Below are 16781 nucleotides of genomic sequence, written 5' to 3'. Positions count from 1 at the left end.
CCCCGCAGCCGGCTGTAGCCATCGCTAGCTGTTGCTCGTCTCTGGATCCATCCCTCGCTGGCTCCAGCTGCCTCTTGCTTTTTTAAAAAAATCGGTCGCTATTGCTAATGGCTGTCATGACAGGTCTCCATCCACAGTTGGCTGGAGCCGCCTACTGCTAATCAGATGCTACCTTTGGCTAACGACCCGGCGATCACTACCTCTTCCATCCCTACCTATGCACACAGCGAGCTATTGCTAATCACTGTGGGCATTTATGCACTGATTTACGTATCCGATTCATCGCGTCTGCTCTGCCCGTGAGCTGAGGCACGCAGCGTGCGGTTGTATACGTGGCGCAATGCACGTCAGCGCGCAGAAAGTGGGGGCGCGCTTGTACACGAGCGCACCTCTGAGGTGTTTTTGTTCAAAAGCGCACCGTCCGCTTTTCGCAACGTTTTGCTGCTTATACACGTGCGTGCGGCGCAGCGCGCCTCAGCTCACAAGCGGAGCAGGCTCGATGCGTCGGGTCTGCTCGGAAGCGGCGGATCCCCGGCATGGCGCATCCACGTATAAAATGCCTTGTCTGCCTATAGCTCTGGTGGTGTGTATATGTGCCCATGGGTAGCTATAGCTCTTGCTATCATTAGTCTTGCTACCTGTCAATAGCTAGCTGTATCAATCGCTATCACTGCTCTCAATCAGTCGATCAATAGATGGACTGCTATCTATCGCTGTCTATCACTTTTGCTAATCTATCGCTATCTGTCTATCTCTACTCTGGTTAATCTGCCAGGTGCAGAGCTACCCTGCCCTTCTCCCCACCTGGTATTTCCAGGGCTCGAGTCTGTTCCCTTTTAGCCCTCGTTTCACTGCGTCGAGCAAGCCACGCTTCTTTGGACTTGCCTGTTCCACCCAAAGAGCCTTTCTCTGCATCTGATGCTGTCCTTCCTGGACAGGAGCGATCAGAATTGCACCCGGCTGGGGTCTCTGGTGCCTTGCACCGTGGTATTCCCTGTCTTTGATTGAAACAAAACCCCCGGACCTGTGAGCAGCCAGTGGCCTGAGGTCTTCCCCCTTTTCAGGTGTTCCCAGCTGATGAGCATCTAACAGCAATTCTGGTGATCAATCTCTCAAGTGCACAACCTTGCACTTTTTAATATTTAATTTTATCCCTCTGCTGTGACTCCAGTGCTATTCTTCTTGTAAAAATCACAATGATCCTCTTTGTTAAGGACCCCTCCACCCCCAGGGTTATCATCCTCATGGATTGTGAATGATTTGTACAAATTTTCTCCATGCTGCTTGCCAGGTTTCTCTTGGTAACTGCCTTCATGAAGACACTGAACTTGTAGTTCCATCCTCCTGCGTGTTTACTATCCCACCAGGTTTGGTGCCATCCACAAATCCGATCACAGCTGAAGGTTTCCTGCAGAAATCTAACAGACGGGAGAGGAAGCAGAAGCAGCACAAAGTGTACAGAAGGATTTGAAAGTCCAAATGGCTTCTGGAAACCATAAAAGAGCCCTTATTTGGGTGCAGGTAGCTCCTCTCGCTGCACCTACTGCTTACTAGCATGGCTGCTTGAAGACTGACATGTTTCGCACGTAGGAACAGAAGCAGCTCTGTGAACCACAGTTTGAGATGTGTTAAATACATCAGCCTGCTGCCTTTCAGACAGTGGACTATTTGCTTTAAGGGAAACAGTGGAAACCCCTATGGCTTAGATGATTTAAAACCGAGAAAAAATGTATGAAAACAGTCCTTCACTGAGTGGTTGCCCCAGGATTTCTGCAGATCTCTATAATCATTCCTTAATGAGAAAATTTACAAACAAGACAAACATATTCGGTGGATTTACATTTAATTTAGATTGCGAAAGCAACAAATTTTGTTGCATTTGTTAAGCCCACACATGCCACTAACATGCTTAAATGCCTTATAAAACAGCATCTATTGGAGTAAATATTTTCATTAAATTCACACCGGTTGAAGATTTCACATAACAAACAATATTATCAGACCTTTCCCAGAGGTTTGCTATATAAGCTTTCAACTAGAAAATGGCTCACCAGTTCTAATGGGAAAAGCTGTGGGTTACTTGCAGATTCCCTGCAATCAACATGCTTTCAGTGCCTCCAGAGGTAAATGCTTGTCTTGTAGGGTGTCTTGCTTATGGCAATGCCACGTACTTATGATTAAAACTTTTTGGGAAGGATTTCCATGTCTATAAATCATGCAGGTTTGACTCAGAAAAATGCTGTGGATGCATAGGGACTGCATACTGAAAGGCAGCTATTTGTGATGGTACAGATCACAATTTCTAATTCTGAATAAAACTTTATGCCTCATGATGGAGCTCCCACTGTCTGGTTCCTGAAGGGTTTTTTTTCCCAGAGCAAGGGTTCAGCCACACAACAGAATCAGAACTGAACAGGATGAAGCTGCTTTAAGCCTCAGTTCTCTTCACATTTTTTCCCCTGGTATGTGCAACTGTTCGCAATGGAAGAAAGTACCCATCCCTGCTTATGAGTCTATCCGAAAGTTTCCCTAAGAGCATTCCAGTACGTCTGATCACCATATGGTGTGTGACCGTACATTAGACAGGTTGCAATCATCCTGAGAAAGGCAGCCTTTGACTTCTTTAGAAATACCTTCACAGTTGGTAAGGAAGAGAAACTATACAGTCAAAAGGTAGCAATGTCTGGACCGCTGATACTTGCCATGTACTGAGCTGGCAAACCATGTGCTTCACGACTGGCATGGAAGTAGATCGCTGAATGGGATTGCTCATGCTTAACATTTAGGAAACTTTTCCTGAATTGGCCTGGATTGCTGAGCACTTTGTAGGCTCTCCCACTTGGGCCTAAATTCCAAGTATTTAGGTGAATAGGAGATGTGCTTCTGATTGCTCTGGCATACATCACAAAGATCAATTCCAGTGTTCTCACAATCACAGTGAATGTGTGCGTCGCTCAACAGCACAACACCGTGCCAGTCTCAGTTATTTTGGCCGATTGCTTACATTATAAAAAAAATCAGTTCTTGTCAAATGCATATTGGTTAAGTGCATAAACCACTTAAGCGTGTAGTATCCTTTCGCTCCAATGTCCACTTTGTAAATTAATTGTAATAATGGGAGCCAGGAGTAAAGAGAAAGCAGCTATCAAAGGGCTGCTCTTAAAGGTCTTGAAGAATGACAAGCAGTTTCATGGCTGCTATTAGAAGCTTTGAAAATGACAGGAGCTAGTCATTTTCCAAGACTTCTTTTCAAGTCCCGAAACTGAGAAGCCTTGAAAGTGATGGGAGCTAGTCTGTGTCAGGGCTCCTAATGCTAGGGCTCTGTGCACTTAATGAATATTGGTTATCTTGATTTGGGTAAGTGCATACTCTGGGTATGTAACTTAGCTTTTTCTTCAGTCTCCTGCTGTGCACTTAACCCATGTACAGTGTACCTGCAAATTCCTGTTTCGCTGTTAGTGAAAGCTGAGCTACTTTAAAAGGAAAGACTATATTCTCTTACGGAAAAAAATTAACTTAACACACACAGTGTTGGAGCAATGAAAGGCACAATGGGATAACATTTTATGTTTCAGCTGAAGAATCTTGTTATTGTACAGGACAGCAAGCTTACTGTAAAATACAGTTGTTGCAAAGTGTTCTGGGGACAAAAAATAGCCTTTCCAATATTTGTTTCAGCATTATCTCCTAGGTGCTTTTTAAATCCTACCTTGAAAATAACGGGAAACCATAAATAATGCTAAAATATCATTTGAGGTGATTACCTGGCAGACACCTTCTTGCCCTTTAATCACCAGCATGTACTATGAAGAGCATTTAACGTAGCAGGCTATAAGCAGGAAGATCTCTTGCACTTTTGTCATGTGGAATCTTGATTTATTGCTCTGTCTTTAAAATGTGTAGAAAACAAGTCTTTTTATATAGATTGCAGGGTTGCTCATGTTCCATTTAACTTAAATACAGCTGTCTAAGCATAGAACTGGACTTGTAAACTGCAAGTTATGATGTTCTTTAGAGAAACAGATCTCATTGCAGAATAACCTGACACTATAGAATAGAGTTCTTTTTTTTTTAATAAACCAGACATGAAATTAAAATGCCAAGTTTCATTTAGGTTCCTGTGAAGATTGGTAATACAATAAGATACAAAGGTCTACCCAGTATAGTCGATATACTGTGCAAGTTACAATGCATACATATATTTATCGTTACCAAGCTGTGTTCAGCCAATTGTTGTATATTAAAGAGAAACATTAATTTATTCCCTGTGATTTTTGCATTTTGTTTTCTCCAGCTTTGAGGCAAAAACCAAATGTTTTCCCTTTGGATTTGGGCTGTTTGTTTTACAAAGGCATAATTTGGGGGCTGGTAATATGTAAACCACTTAGTCCATGCCAAGGAGTTATTCCAAAGTGAATAAATCAGGGCAATTTCATGGGAGATGGGGAGAAGAGCTGGCCAACTCTTTGAAAGCATGGTAGATTCTCTGCATATAATGCATCCCTGGAGATCAAGGATCTCTGAAACCAAGGTGTGTCAATACTAGTGTGATTAAAGCTTCTGTGTATACTTGTGGGTGCGTTAAGACATTTACTGCGCAGTAGACTAATTAGCTGTGCAGTAAATGTTGTGTGTCTACATGTGTGCCCCAATTAGGCTGGACTACACCAATTTACTCTGCAGCAGGATAGTACTTGTAATTGCAAGTACTGTCCTGCTGCAGACTAGAAAGCTCTGCTGCAGTACACATGTAGATGCTGCCCCAGATGGCTGGGGCACAAGGCTGCTTCAGTGTGGGGGCTGCCTGCAGGCTAGCCCTGCTCTGGAGCACCCTCATGTCCCAGCCAGTCCCTCCACAGCACATTGAGTTGTGGGGGGGAACAAGCTAATCCCCTGGACCCGCTGTCAGTTGAGGCTGCTCTGAACTCAACATGCTGCAATCCCTGGCATAGATGTAAAGGCTATGACCAGGAGCAATACAGTCCAGCGCAGTAAGCACTGGAGTTCATTGCATCACATTAATATGCATATGTAGACAAACAGCATACTCATAACAACATGAAGTTAACCATCCAAGTGGTTCCTCTTTTCATGTGGGTTTTGCAGCTTGATGAATTCATGCGGTTGTGGCTACATGGCTAGCAGTACCTAAGCCAGCTAATTTAAAGTTAGCTTCTTATATGCCTGCATAAGGTACAGCTACCACTGTGACTGGAGTGCAGGCAAATCCTGCGAGTCAGAGAGAAGAGGCTGTGCAGTGGAAGCAGGTGAGTGAATAAAAGTACCAGGGTTAATCGAGAAGCCGGCAGAATTTTTTGATGCTGTGCTCCACTGATCATGCTGAGAGAAACCCAGAGTTCATTATATTTTGTGGCTGTTGGTAGAAGCTGAGAATCGGATTTTTATGCAATACTTTTCAGGAGGCTCGGGGCAAAAGGTGCAGCCCCGAAATGCAGCAGTGGTGGGGAGTGTGGCAGCAGATTCCTTTAAGATAAATTTGTGCCATCTGGATTGTGAACTGCTCTAGAGACACAGGCAGCTCATGTAAGGTAGAAGAATTTGGGGGCCTGCTCAAACTTACTGCTGATGAACTACCCCAACCCAGCCAGGATTTGTGGGGTAAGGGGGAGTGTATGCGTGTGTAAGGGGGAAGCATGGAGCCCTTTGCTGCCCCTGCACATACAGATTCTCTGCTACAGAAGCACACAGAGGCTGTAGTCATGTCTGGCAAGATCCTCTCCAGTGGTGTGTTTCAATTCTTTTGTAGAAGAAAGCCTTTTCACTTTAACACAGAGCCTTGGAGGGGGGAGGAGGTCAGAGAAAGGACAAGCTTAGCTAGTTGTAAATACGTTGAGTAACAAAATTCCTTAACACAAAAAGCCACTTTTGGTACCCAGTAAAGCTGACTTTGATTTTGGAAAGCTTGGTTAGTACTCAGCCACAGCATACTCACAGAACTGTGGTTAGGAGGGAGATCAGTTCTATGCTTCCTGTATACGCCCTTGTAGCTGCCTGTACTTTTAGGGTGGCCACCCATCCCTAATTGGGCAGGACAGTACCAGAATGGGAACATCAAGTCCCAGTCCCAGGCTGCATGACTCCGGGACAGCATTTATCCCGGATTTGCAGTATTGTGCAGGGACTGGGAAATGGTGGGTTTCCCCTTGTAGGCTGGAAGCATTCCAGCCTGCAAGGGGCTGCCAGGAGCGAGATGCAGGGGGTGCCACATGCACATGTGCACCCACATACATGCACGTGGCCGGGAACACAGCTAGGCAGTGTGGAGAGCAGCTTCCTGCAGATAAGTCTGTGGGGGAGGGGACATGGGGGATGTGGGGAGGGGCAGATTGAGGCCCCCCACATTGAAGGAGGGAGTGGGTCCTGGAGGGCAGGGAACCCTGAACCCACAGTGAGAAGCCTGCATCTGCCCCTGTTCCACTTGGCTCTGCTCTGGCCATGGCAGGGTGGGGGAGGAGTGAGAGGCAGACATGTCTGCCTTTCCAGTTTAACAAGTTGGTCATCCTACTTTACTTATTAACATGGGCAGCCTCCCTTCCCACAAATCAGCCAGTCTGTTTTACTGAATTTACAGCCACCAAACAGCAATGAATTTTAATCAGTAGCTTGCCTAATACTTCATGTGACATGTCTTCTAATGGAAGGATAGCCTTGGTATAAAAACCTGAACAGAATTAAGTGTCAGTCTGGAAGCAATAGCGTATTGCCAACTAAAACTTTTATGCCTGAAGATAAAATAATGCCAAGTATCAATAGAGGAACGTTCCCAAATGCTTCAAGCTGTTCATAGGACAGGGAAACACCATATACACTTGCCCTGTCAGAGTTGCTCTGTGTGTGTGTGCGTGAAGACACATATGTATGAGTGTGTATAAATAAACTACGTAAAAATATGAAAAAGTCCTGGTCAAAAGTTAAGGTCAAGCAGGCACACTAATCTTACAGACCTAATCTGAGACACAAAGACCTGTTTCTTTCAGAGTACTTGGTATTATCAGATATGTTTTCTGTGTCCAATGCATCTGCAAATGATACCAATTGCAGCTATAAGTTCTCAACACTTCTGCAAATGACATCCTAAAGTCCTGAACTGAAGCGTTAGGTTTTAGTGACCATCTGTGAAATGTTTGGTTTCAGTGACTTACCTAGCATCGCACGGGAACTCCATGGAGGAGGCAGGCAGATAATTTCATTCTCCAGGACAGCTTTGATTTGCTTTAATCATATGCCCATCCTCTTTCTCCTTGCAATACCCTGGTCACCTCTCCACACCTTATAACTTTTGCAGATGAAGCAGGGGATCCTATATCTGACAGACAGCAACCCAAACCATTACAGCTTGACAAAATTATAAAACTGAAAATGGGGTCTTATTAATGAGAAGTGCTTAATGATAAGTGGTAGTACTAAAGCAAACTAAAATGATAAATGCCTATCAGTGAGGTGTGTATGCATCACTATACCCATTTTAGAGACAGGTAAACTGTGCAGAGGGCTTTAATAATTTGATCAAAGTGCCAGTTAGTCAACGGCAAAGCTAGAGAATAATTCACCCTGTCTCTTCTTATTCCTGATTTTGAGAGAAGAAAACAATAAAAAACCCAGAACCTCCCCCCACAAAATAAAACTGTTCCCATTTAATGCAGTTGGCCCAGACACAATTCAGTTGACATTCAGTCTGATTTTATTTTCACTTACACTGGGTAGTTCAGGATGAACTCAACAGGACTGGAACATCAGGCCCTCATTTATGAGCTTCATAAGCCAGCATGGTAAAGCAAAAGCCCTCATTTACTTCTGTCAGATTCCTACTTTGCAGATGATGTGTACATATTTAATTTTACAGACTATAACAGAGGAACGTGCTCTGGATAGCTAGGAAAGGGCTGCAATGAAGAAGGATACATTGCCACATTCATATTGCGAAGCAGAAAATTGTTTTTGTACTGTATCAAAGTTTCCAGGCTGCACCATCCTCTGGAGACAACCTCTACTTCCATTTTTTTCCTGGTATTTGTGTTTAGAGATAAAACTGCAGCAAAAGAGCACAGTGCAAATTTGCATCATGACTGAAGTTCTGTATTGTCTTGGCTATCCCAACATTGCCTGGAAGCCCTTTCCCATTGTAAGCCAAACAATCTACTCAAATGTGTTTTTCTCTCTGTAGATAGATATATCTGTATCTTCAGCTATATTTGTACCTAATAAGAGAGTGTATAATAACAACTCTGTAATGATTTCACATTGGTTTCTCCCAGGAACTTCACAATCACAACAGTCCTTCATTTCAGAATACTGTTTTATTATTTACTGTTGCAAATGTACATTTTGAATGTAAGGGATCAATAAAAGGAAGAAACCTGCCCCTCCTCCCCACATGATGTACAGTACATAGTCAGTTTGCATTGTTCCTAGTTTTTGAAGTTAGACATCAGGGTGCATACTGAAGAATACAGTTTATCATTTCTAGGTGGACTGCAGACACCACGCAACACAACTTTGATGGAATATTAGCTCAAACTTCATACAAGTATAATTATCTGGAGCTCCATTTGTTGTAGGAAAACTGCTTGTATAAGTGCAGTCATCTTCATGTGGAGCCTTCTTTAATGTGTTGGCCATATATTTTTGGAACAAAATGATTTCACAAAAGAAAAAAAAACCCCACAATGTAACAGCTCGCCTTTCTTTTAAGAACACAAGTAACAAATTAAAACAAACTTCTAATGAAGTACAAGAAAAATCACAGCTTCTTGCAAACTCAATTTGAAAAACCAGAGATATATTCTGCAAAGTTAAATCATCATCAAAAATGACTTTGGGTCTCTGACTTTTTTTTCTCTTCAGCTTCTGAACCTTATGTGCTCTCAGCTTCAGCAGTTACTCAGAATTTCCCTGCAATAAACTCTATTTACAGATACCTTTTGATCTCTTCTGCCGTTCTACTTTCCCAGCTTGACCTACATCAACCATCTCCATTGCTCCTGTTTCAGGCACTGTTCTGGACATTTATCTCCTCTCTCCAGCTACTTCTATTCACTTCCTTCAACAACTCTTCCCTGCTCAGTCACTTCCATCATCTTCAAGTCCAGCTCTTGACATCTTCAATCTCTTCCCTTCAGTCATTCCATTTTTCTCTTTTGTCTTGATTAGCTTCCTGCTCTTACATTTTTCTCCATGCAGCACCCAACTCCCATTATTACTTGGAATTCCTCCCTTAAATCCTTTAAGAAATGTTAACCTCTTTGGGGCAGGTTCGTATTGTCATGAGTGAAATACCATTCACTTCCACAGAGTTGCATTTGTCTAAGAGATCTGAAAATCTGACTCAATCTTTTACCACATACAGAAAAATCTGCACTAGTAGAGTGGGGATAGAAGGGAAGATTAAATAGTAATATAATGCTATGCTCTCTTTCACACAAGCTCAGCTTTTATTCTTGGTACGGATCTAAACAGTTTTACAGTTTGTCAACTCACTGTCACATTTTTCTGGTATAATATCAAAAAGAACAGTTTAATCACATTTGCTTCTTCAATCTCTTGGCAGGGGCTGTTCCAAGCTCCCACTGCTTTGTGCTAAAAACTTCTGAATTAGTTGCTAATGTCAGGAGAACCTGCCTTGTAACTATTGGCACCAAGACATTCAGAAATGTAATACAGAGGCTGCTATGATACTTTTTTAAAAAAAGAAGTAAATTTTATTTTCTGATTTACTGCTGGTCAGCTATTACCTTTACTTATATTTTTAAACTTGCAGCTTTTGTTTGGTGAAAACAGAACACAGAAAGCCCAAGGATCAGTAGCCCAGAAATCAGGACTTATGAAAAACTAGATGCCTACTTGCCCCATGCAATTACAATAGTTCCAATTCTGCAACTGCTAGTGGATAGGAAGATCACTGCACATAAGCTGAGCCCCACTGCTTTTAATGTGGTTCTGGCTTGGCACAGCAGTCCACCCATGGGCAACCCAACGCTGAGGAGAACTTCAATTTGGGTGTTCAAGCAGCCATTTGGGCATGCAGCTGCATGCACATTCTGAGCCTGGCCTTTGGTTTGGACAATTTGGTCATTCAAACTTTTTGATATAAGCATATTTATGTGTATAACACTCACTATATGGTCAGAGGCAAAACTAATAATCATGACGTGTGCTGGGTTGACAGCTTTGGAAACCACAATCCTCTAGCTGAAGCATATGGACAGCAGCAGGGATGGCTCCCCTAACAGATGGCTTCCCTAACGCTTTCCAGCCCCTGGTCCCTGGAAGACCACTACGAGGGACAAGAATACTGATTAGCCTCCACACTCAACCCGTCTTTGGCTTCTCTGCTGCCCGTTCTGGAGATGGTTCTGCAACATGAACCCTGGTCCAACTAGACTGTGACTGCAACCTCAATTCATATTTGTTGCAAAACTGCCACCGGTTGGTAACAAGCTTCACTCTTCATTGTTACCTACCTACCCAATTCTGAATCATCATCATAGAGGTAGAAGACTAGCTATTCCAGAACCATTTCCCAGGCACCTTTCAGTTCTACAGATTTCAAATGAAAAAAATAATTATTTTTAAATACTGCTGTTAACTATCTTATTTATTTTTTTCCTTTTACCTACAGTATGCTCTACACTGGATCACTTCTGGACTGAGGTGCATGTCCAGTTTATCATATATAATAATATTTTGCACTTATATAACGCTTTACATTTTGAAAGCACTGCATGAACATTAGCTAACTAATGATTGTGCATTTAAACCTTAAGGTTCCGCATTAGTATGTCTATATACTTGATGGCCAAAATATTAGCCCCTGAGAATAGCTTTATAACAGAAGCACTCAAATCAATGCCATCAGTAGATGTGGCTTTATTTAGAAGGAATTAGTATAGAAAGAGTGCCTGAAATTATTTATCTTTTCTATTTATAATAAATTGGCTCTTTGGATAAATTTATAACTATATTAAGAATACATTCGTTAACCATGGCATCCACTTTGGAAAGACTTATATTTACAAACTAGGAAATGCAGGTTCTGATATTGAACAAATGGGTATGAGAATCATGTAAAGAAAGGGTCCCTGATTAGGCACCCTGGCATCCATGAATAGTGCTGCTGACATCATCTCACATGGAATGAATCTGCTTGTATAAGTAACAGTCAGAGGCCTAATAGGCACCTATACAAGTGCAGCGAGGCTCCTTCGACATGCTGTAATTACTGCACGTTGGAGCAATTTGATTAATTGAGTCTGTTGGAGCATGGTAATAACTGTACTCCAGTAGACTCCAGCATGATGTGTATCAGTATCCCCGCACTGAAAAATGGCAGCAGGGGCCCTTTAACTAAAGCTTGTTCAATGAGATTTAGTTAAAGCGTCCCCGCTGCCATTTTTCAGTACGGGGTCCCTGATACATGTGATGCTCTGGGTGCTTTAATTAGAGAGGCTCTTGAAGCTGATCTAATCAGAGCACGCTCCCAACTCCTGGAGCACGTCTATAAATGTCCATGATGCCCTGTGTTTATTGGTTCTGATAAACTGCTATTTAAATTCTCTTTACAAATACATTCTACAGTAACTGTGTCTAAGGACTAAGGCATCCTGTCTTGAGAGATTAACAGAGTCAGCCCTATGCATTTTGTAAAATCTGCTCCTGGGCTGATGCCTATGTATCCAGTAGCTGATTCTACAAAGCTCTGCAGCAAAGCACATCCACACCCAGGGCATGCATCTATCCCTGAATGCCCAAGTGTGCGCTAAGCTCCTTTGTGAATAGTTGCTAGCTCACTAGTGAGACTCGGACAGTAATAATTTGGTTAAAAGAAAGTCAAGCAAGCTAGAAACAATTCAAAATCAAGTAGATTCTAACTCACAACTCAATACAGATATTTGATACTGCAGATATTGCGTCCAAAGAGAAAGATTTCAGTTCAAAATAATAAAATTACAATATCTGTGCAAAACATGTACACTTGTCAGAGTGCAGGAGCCTGTTATATTCACTACATTTTTCATTACAGTTGCTATTTGCTACATTGTGAATTCAGTCTTGGTTTGCACCATGTTTTTCGTAGATGGAAAGAAACACTTTTGCAATAATTTGACAGGAAAATGGAATTTCTTCCTGACTGAAGGAATATGAATGTTGAAAGTTAATAACAATGAGATTCTTGTAAGTAAAAAGTGCAAATATGTGTGCATAACCTCCAAACTTTTGACACTGCTTCTATCTGCTGGGAACTTCAAAGCATCCTTCGTTCTGAGATGATTTACCAGTTGAATAGTATGTTTTGACCAAGTGTCATAAAGTAAATTTGACTGCAGCCTCCTGATTGTACAGACGCAAAGAACACCTTGAAAAGGAAAAAGGGATAGACCACTGTCAGTTTACATTTATGAGAAGATTTTTAAATATATTTGACAGCTTCAGGACAAAGACAGATCAGAATACTATTCTAGATAAAAACCTATTCAATTATAATTCTTTGAGGTTCATTTTTTTTTTAAGCAAAATTAATTGTAAGTGCTTACAAGGATATATCCTGGTAATATGTTATGGTGTATACATTTTCTACTAGAAAGGATATCAGAGCACATTATCAAACAATTTACTAAACAGTTTCTGGATACAATATTCTGAATACATCAATTCTGAAACAATCAAGCAACATCGCACCTGTAGAGATAGTTACCGTGTATCCGCACTAATTTAGTCACACACAAATGAGGAAATACCTGCACCACCTCTAATATCACTGTTTGGTACTTTCCTCAAAAGGTTGCTCGAAATTCACCTTCTTGTGCTTGCATTTAAGAGGCAATTTTCAAACTAGGCATTATCAGAGTATGGTAACTATTCTCAGACGAGAGCTTCAAAGCTGGTTAACGCTGACTTTTCACTTGCAGTAGAAAGCAGGTAAAATACAGGGCTACGACCTGTCTGGCTTCAGATGTGGGATTCTGTCTATAAAAGGCAGTTTGTGGGATCAGCACCTATGGTTGCTTTTGATTGAGCAGTTATGCCAAAGTAAGAAAAATCCACCATTAATAACATGTTAAAGAAAAAAAATAAATAGGTGAATCTTGTTTTTCTTATTCAACTATTAACCATATCTGTACCTTGTCATTTCTTTCACACAGAAATTTTAGCTTCTGTGCTTTCTTGTGCATAAATACGCCTTCCAGATTTCCTGTTTCCACAGAGCGCAGTTCAATAGCTTTCTCTCCCCAGCCCATGGCCTGGTTAGACTGAAGATAAGCTAAAATGAAATAAAGCCACATTTTACAGATTAGTAAAACAAAGGGGATTCAAATATTTGTCTGCTGTTAGTAAAACGGCAGGTCCATTTACCCCCTGTAAGCATATTAAAGATTGCAAATCTAGACACACCCAGTATTCAGCTTTTAACTATACAGTGGAGTCCAATTAGATTGTATCTTCAAAAAAGGAAATCACATCCACTCCAACAAAACCTGTACTGAAATACTGCATAGAAAATAGATGGTAAAAGGTTAGCTCCTTGCCTTAGGGGCAAATCCTTAATAAACAGACTTTACAAATGTGATCCACTCAGGAAGGTTTGTCAAATCTATTAAAGCTTCCCCCCAAAACACAGCAGGACGACCAACCTATACAGTTACTCTGCGGTGCTTTGCACTGTCTGGGGCATCAGCACTGTTTGCATCGTTTTACCTTCTCCCTACAATATTGCCTTTTTGATCGGTGCTTCAGTGTGCACTGTGCTCTTATTTTATCCATTTCTTTTACCATTTCACCATCTCTTATTCTTAATTCTCTGTGAAAGAGCAGTTTTGTGGTTTAACAAGGATAGAAATGCACTCTTCACTCCGCACTCTGATTATATATTTTTTAACTTCTTTAGCTTACCCAAGAGACTAGAGCCTCTCTTTTCATTAAACGGATCTGCATCCTAATGTGTGCTATGGATATTAAAAATGCAAGCGAGAAGTCTAGAAAACATCACTCAGCACTAGATTCTGACTTCCCTTACAGCAGTATTTATCTGAGGTAATTATACTTACCCCATTGGAGTGTCTCTGACTTTACACTGGTGGAAATGAAACTAGAATTAGACATACCTGCCATTCACTTTAATTACTGCCGTTTAAAAAAAAGGTCTTAACAACAGAGTTGTACCTAAACTCTCTGCATTTGTTTCATTTCTAAGTAATTTTTTTGATTTCCATAATTACAGTAAATTAGTGAACATCATATACTAGCAATACATGGCAATAATGCTAGTGCCAGGTGATCTTAACTGTAGCAACCTTGCTCGTGTAACATAGCATTTAGATTACTATAATAACGTATGCTGTGGTGATTAGGTAATATATGGAAAATAAATGCCGTATTTTTGCAAATCTCATACACCCCACTCTCCGTCACCCCAAAAAGACATCCACCTCCTTTGGGAAGGCAGAGCGAAGGAGAAAATAATTCCTTTTTAACCAAACTGTTCAGATCAGCTTCCTTATTTAGGATGTGCACCCCCACTTTCAATGGCCAATATTTGGGGGAAAGGTGTACGGTAAGCAAATAAATAAAGATAAGTGTTGTCAGCAAAGGGCTTGATGATTCGAGCCCCTTCTCATTTCACTGATATCTCTGGCAAGACTCCTACTGCCAGAGGAGTATGACCAAGATTTCACCCTTAGTTTTATCTCCCGATGCTGGAAATAAAAGGTAAATGGGAAGCTGAGAGCAGCATTTCTCAGAACCAGGGTAGGGAAATGATATGGCAGGATGTCAAAAATACATCCAAGGGCAGCTCTTCAGCTGGTGCACACTGTTTTAACTTCATTAAAGTCAATGAGTCCCAGTTTACATGTATCTATCGGTGGTTAATTGACAGCAGTAAGCGGTTCTGGAACTGACAGTACCTTCTGGCTTGTGCGGAATCTGTGGTGATTAGGTAACATATGGAAAATAAATGCCGTATTTTTGCAAATCTCATACACCCCACTCTCCGTCACCCCAAAAAGACATCCACCTCCTTTGGGAAGGCAGAGTGAAGGAGAAAATAATTCCTTTTTAACCAAACTGTTCAGATCAGTTTCCTTATTTAGGATGTGCACCCCCACTTTCAATGGCCAATATTTGGGGGAAAGGTGTACGGTAAGCAAATAAATAAAGGTAAGTGTTGTCAGCAAAGGGCTTGATGATTCGAGCCCCTTCTCATTTCACTGATATCTCTGGCAAGACTCCTACTGCCAGAGGAGTATGACCAAGATTTCACCCTTAGTTTTATCTCCCGATGCTGGAAATAAAAGGTAAATGGGAAGCTGAGAGCAGCATTTCTCAGAACCAGGGTAGGGAAATGATATGGCAGGATGTCAAAAATACATCCAAGGGCAGCTCTTCAGCTGGTGCGCACTGTTTTAACTTCATTAAAGTCAATGAGTCCCAGTTTACATCTATCTATCGGTAGTTAATTGAGAGCAGTAAGTGGTTCTGGAACTGACAGTACCTTGTGGCATACAGACTCGGGAGAGATTTGGATAGTCCATTTTGTCTCATACATTTGATCATATCCTTGACTGAGATTCCCTGGAAAACTTAGCAGTTCGTAACACAAAGAAAATGCCTGACTTGGCTTGCAGTGGGATATGGTCTGTGTAGCATCAAAATAGCAGGGGTAGCTTAAACTGGCTATGAATTTCCGGCAGGCAGGGAGCTCGAGGGTACAAGGTTTCCCATCATCCCTGCTTCTCCTTGGGCTCCTGGCAGATGTTACACTTAAGGCATGATTAATCATTTAATTGTGTCTCAAGTAGCAGCTACACATTCATGCAATGAATGGTGCGATAGAACAGGGGAAAAGCCACAACATTATTATGCATATTTTGTGCAATAACGTTGTGGCTGGTTCCCATCGGGCCATACATGAATGTGTGGCATTCCCAGGCCTGGAAGTGCCCTGAGAGTCTCAAAGGGCTCATGTGTGCTCCCGTAGCTGGGAGCATACAGACCCTGACTGGTGAGCCCAGCCACAGGGGTGCACAACAGCCCTTCAAGGCTCAAATTTCGGGCTCTCCTTGGCATCAGCAATAGGGCATAGTTGTGGGATTGGGGATCGGATCCCAATCATATGTGGCAGGGCAGTAGGCGCAATTGCTGGGATCGTGGATCACATCCCATTGCACCTTTAACTGAACGTCTGTCAGGGGGCCCGGCTACTTCCCCTGGGGCAGGATGGTAAATACTACCCTGCCTTCGATATTTTTTGTGACAAACTTTCATCCCCTTCATTGAAGGGCTGCTTTACATAGGGAGGCTACTGTAATATAAGCTGAGGTGTGGATTTGCACTATACTAGCTAGTCCACACAAACTCCCTGTGTTCCCACCATTACTGTACAATAAATGGAACAAACTATAAAGGTATTCGAGAGCAGGGGTGGGAAAAATATGGCAGATTCAGCCCACAGAGGGACTTTGTCTGGCCTGCGGCATGTCCTTTAGTTCTTCCTGGCAGGACCCAAGCCCCAGGCTAAGCGCACTGCCCCAGCCCCAGTCTGTCCCGTGCAGGGGGTCCTGGTCCCTGCAGCACTCACCCTAGACCTGCCCACAATGAGCGGCAGTGGTGGCCAGGCAGAAGCTGCTGCTGCGTGTGGGAAAAATGTGGGACCTGGCAGTAGGTATGGCTGCCTCCCCCTTGCCACTGCCAGGCCTTTTTTGCTGCTTCTGCCTGAAGTCTGCCCTGTGGCTTTTCCCCCCCCCCCCCCCCACCCACAGCACACG

General features: G+C 42.3%; 1 long non-coding RNA gene across 1 annotated transcript in view; it reads right to left on the bottom strand.

The window, feature by feature from the left end:
- Positions 1 to 11502: 11502 nt before the first annotated feature.
- Positions 11503 to 16781, bottom strand: part of LOC112551835 — a 20077-nt gene continuing 14798 nt past the window's right edge. The window contains exons 2-3 of the long non-coding RNA XR_003096141.1: positions 13140 to 13279; positions 11503 to 12373 (exon numbers count right to left, since the gene is read on the bottom strand). This is a non-coding gene — a long non-coding RNA (uncharacterized LOC112551835). The remainder of the gene's footprint in view (positions 12374 to 13139; positions 13280 to 16781) is intronic.

Source organism: Alligator sinensis, unplaced genomic scaffold, assembly GCF_000455745.1.
Source record: "Alligator sinensis unplaced genomic scaffold, ASM45574v1 scaffold1388_1, whole genome shotgun sequence".
Classification (NCBI taxonomy): domain Eukaryota; kingdom Metazoa; phylum Chordata; order Crocodylia; family Alligatoridae; genus Alligator; species Alligator sinensis.
Note: the sequence above shows the minus strand (reverse complement) of the source record. Positions and strands in the feature narration are given on the sequence as shown.